This window comes from Chinchilla lanigera, unplaced genomic scaffold, assembly GCF_000276665.1.
Source record: "Chinchilla lanigera isolate Chin_1 unplaced genomic scaffold, ChiLan1.0 scaffold00016, whole genome shotgun sequence".
NCBI classification, from domain to species: Eukaryota; Metazoa; Chordata; class Mammalia; order Rodentia; family Chinchillidae; genus Chinchilla; species Chinchilla lanigera.
In genome coordinates this window covers 24,800,101-24,804,707 of record NW_004955417.1, presented here as the reverse complement: position 1 = coordinate 24,804,707, position 4,607 = coordinate 24,800,101, and positions in this window count along the sequence as shown.

Genomic DNA, 4,607 nt, shown 5'->3' with positions numbered 1-4,607 from the left:
TTGCTTTGCCTCTTGCTTTTATTTGAATGGGATGTTAATGGGTCTTCAACTTCCATGGTTACCCTCCCTGTTCTCCTTTTACCACTAGGACATGCAAGGGTTGTTAAAAATGCAGATTCCTGGGCAAATCTGTTGAAAACCTCTAGGGATGAGGGTAGAAACCTGTATTTTTAACAAGCTCTGTGGTAACTATTATTACATTGGAGTTGCAGAACTTCTGAGGTTAGTTTTAGTATACAGATGGTGTAAGCCACTTTCAGCTGTTCCCATAAACTTTGAGAAGCCAAACTATGGGAGCTCTTTCACCGGCAAATAATGGGCTCTGGCTTACTTACCTTAAGAAAAAGAAATTGATTGGATTTAATATTTTTTCCCTCACAATGCGCTTATATCATAATCCCAAGAATCTGTGAATACTACCTTGTTCAGAATAGGAGTCCTTGTAGCTGTAATTAAGGATTTTTTAAATGAGGAGTTCATACTGGATTATCAAAGTGGGCCCTAAATCCAATGACAACTGTCTTCCTGAGAGACATGCAGCATGGACAAACAGGAGAGGGTGAGGCAGTCGTGGAAGTGGTACACCTGCAAGCCGAGGAAGAGGAGGGTGTAGCTTTGCCCCGTAGCCTTTGTGGGCAGGGCAGCCCTGCTGATACCTTGATTTAGGCTCTCTGGCCTCCAGAGCTGTGAGAGAATAAACTATCATTGTTTTAAGCCAGGCAGTTCTTAACAACTTGCTACATCAGCCACAGGACATTAATACAGGTGGCATCCAAGCTTCATAAATGGCAGAAGAGGATGATCCTGGGTTTTACAGGAGCTAAAGTTCCAGCTTTTTCTCCTAATCTTACATCTCTATATGTTTTAGTCTAAAATTCCCAGTTTCTAGGGAAGAAGCTTTGATTGTGGTAGGGTGTGATTGATATAAAGACATGGAGAACGAGGACCTGTCCTTGTTATCTGTATCAATTCCCAAGATACGTCTTCCTATCTGAATAAGGGTCCATCGTGCTCTGTCCTTCCTCATTTTACTGTGACTTATTAGGGTGTAACATTGACACAAATTAACATGATGTTTGTGAAATCCCATCAGATGTGGTCAGTTTCATAGATAGATTCGGGCAACTGAACTTGGAACAGGCATTTGACTGTTGCCATATTTGACATGGGGACGCTGAGGGAATCTGATGTCAAAGGGTTAATCCACAGGATGGGGTGAAGTAACAGCCTGCACCTTCCCTCCAGAAGCTCCTGTCCATCTACTAAAATTTTCATTTTCAGGACCCGAAATGGCCCACACCAGCCAGTTAAGTTTAAGAAAAGTTGCCCAAAATGGCATCAACACTAAGTTATTTAAATTCTTATTTGATTGGCTTCCCTTGTGGTTCCTTGGGGCCAGTTTACCTCAAGCTCTTTTCCAAGGGAGACAAAGTACGTAAACACCATGTCAGTCAAGTTTTCTTTTCTTTTAACTTTTAGTTCCGGAATGGTTTTCTCTTCCCTAGCCCTAGAATCAGAGTTTTCCTTTTTATAGAAAATGGCATTTAGAAACCAAAAGCTATATGCTAGGTATGTTCATTGCTACCGAAAAACCACTACATTTAGGCCTTGTTAATAGACAGAGCTAGTAAACACATGCATGTAAATTAACCCAAGTATGCATACATATATATTTATGTGTATATGTGTGTACTATATATTCTATCACGCATATACGCACACTTCACTGAATACATTATAGCCTTCATCTTCCTTCCCTCTGATGATTCATAACTTTTTTCAGAAGGTAATAAACATGGCTCACATTAAAACATTTATCTTCTTAATTATAGTTGCATATAAAGTATTTTTGTACTTGCTAACAGGGGCCCCGTGAGAAATTTACCAGAAAAACCCAGGGTCATTTCACAGGACCTCCTGTCTCTAGGGCTCATAACAATTCCATCACCTCCAGCATCTTACAAGGAGTCTACCTAAGACTTTCCCTAGGCTAAATACCTGCTTAAAGACTGTGTCTCTTTTGTTGTCTGTTCTTTTCTTTTACAAACTCTTAGAAACCAGTGAGCTCTTTCCCATCCCTATAATTTTGCATTCTCCAAAATGTCATGAGAACCAAATCATATAGTATGTTACCTTTTTTGTGACTTTCCTTCACTTCACAAAGTGTTTCTGATTACTCATATGCCTGTGAAAATCAATAGTTTGTTCCTTCACGTTTCTTATTATTTCATTAAAAGGACGAACCAGAGGTTTTAGTTATCCATTCACTCCCTGTAGTGCATTTTAAGTGTTTTCTGTTTGAGGTGATGATGAATAGAGTTGCTAAAAATATTTATATGTAGATTTTTATGTACACATAAAATTTCAATTACTGTAGGTAAATACCAAGGGTTAAACTTGTTGGGTCATACTCTAATCGTATGTTTAACTTTGTAAGAAAGTGCTCCTCTTCTCCTCTGGCATTCTTCCCAACAATGTGAGGGAGTGGAGATGTTGTAAAACTATAGCCTCCCTCACACTGTAGCTGTTGTTTTACAACTTCACCACCTCTTCACATTGTTGGCTTTACTTATTTTTATTTTAGCCATTTGTGTACTGTGTAATGGTACCTTAGTGTGTTTTTCAGTTGAGTTTGCCTGATGTCCAGCTGTACTAGTCTGCTGGAGCTGCTATAACAAAACACCACACACTGAAGTGGTTTAAACCATGAAATTTTATTTTGCACAGCTCTGGAATTTGGAAATCCCAGGTGAAGCTGCTGTCAGGGCTGGTTTCTGGCAAAGTCTTCCTCACTGACTTATAAGTGGCTGTCCTCTCACCACATCCTCATAAGATCTTTCCTCTGCAAAAGCAGAGAGAGTGCTGGTATCTCTTCTTCGTCTTACAAAGAATCTACCTAAGATTTTCCTTAGCCTTAATTATCTACTGAAAGACCTTGTTTCAAAAAACCATTAGGGTGTAGAGCTTTAACATATGAATCAGAGGAGAACACCACAGAATCTCTCACTCTAATGATGTTTAGCACCATTTCATATATTTATTGATGACTGTATATCTTCTTTGCTGAAGTTCCTGTCTAGTTCTTCTGCTCATTTTAAAATTATATTGCTTATTTTCTAATCACTGAGTTTTAAGAATGTTTTCCTATTCTGGGTAGAAGCCCAGTCCCAGACATATTATTTACAAACCTAGTTGCTCAATCTGTGGCTTACATTTTTGTATACTTACTGTTTCTTTCACAAAACAAAGGTTTTGGACGCTAATACAATTTATCCTCTCTAAAATGAACTGTGCTTTTGGTATCATATAAAGATATGTATCAACAAATCCAATAGACGTTCTTCTGTTTTTGTTTACAGTTTCATATTTGACATCTAGGTTTATTGTCTACTGTAAATTAATTTTGTACAATTGTGCTGAAGTCTATTTCTTCACCTACGAACATTTAACTGTTCTAGTAAGACTTTTGAAAAGCCTAGCATTCATCTATCAAATTGGCTTTGTGTGTTTGTCCAAAAAAATCAGTTGATAATATTTGTGTGTATATATATTTCTGGCCTCTCAATTCTATTCATTAATTTGACTCTATCCTTTCACCAGTATTACTATATTGTATTCATTACTGTCACTTTATAGTAAGTCTTGAAAGTATTTCTGATGACTGTTCTGTCTCTTGGAATATACTATTGTTCTTGGCTTTATGCCAAGATAATGGCAAAAAATTCACAGCTTTTTGTTAAAAGACATAGACTGTGACGTTCAGTAAAAACAAATATAGCTGGTTGCTACAGCTGGCAGTGGGGATGCCTTTTTCCTTTCTTCTGCTAGGGCCTGAATGCAGAGCTTTGCATTAGGAATTGGGTTATTCTCTGCTTTTTGTTGTTGTTGTTGTTGCTATGGTTACACTCAATACATGGACAATTTTAATTCCTGTAGATAGGTGTTTCTCAGTGGATGTATACTGAGCAGTCTGTTGGATTCTGATTTTGGGGTATTTCCTGTGAGCCATGTCTCAGAGAGCTTCTCTTTGCACATTCTTGTTGCCCTCCTGTCTCTCTCTCTTGCTCAACACTGGAAGGCAGTGTCTGGTATTCTGATAAGGCTGTGTCTCAGATAGGTCTTTTCCTGACTGCAGTTGTGGACTCTGCACTCAATCCTGCTGCTCTTCTCCTTCCTTCCTCTTGTATTTTTTTTCTTCAGCTGCAATAAGTGGCCATCCTAAAGCAGGGTTTTTGCTCTCTCTGTTTCTCTAACTGAAGTGTCTTGCCCTCTCCACAGAACTACTGTTCGTCTTCTTCCTCCTACCAAATGTGTATGCCTCTGAGTACTATTCTGAGTACCCAATGGAGTTCATGGAGAAAGAGCTGCAAAAGGAGGTAGACTGTCCTGATTTTTGTAGCCTTCAGAAGCTTCCACACTGTGCCACTACTCTATACTCAGTCCTCATCAATTTTTCAGCTAACTGCATTCTTGCTGTGGTCCAGTTGCACATACTCTAGGCAAGGAAGGCAGTCAGGCATTAGACTTTGGACCTTTTACTTGCTCTGTTACCACAGGTCTCCAGTGTGTTTTTAAAAAGTCATGTATCTGAATTTAGAACGGTTCTG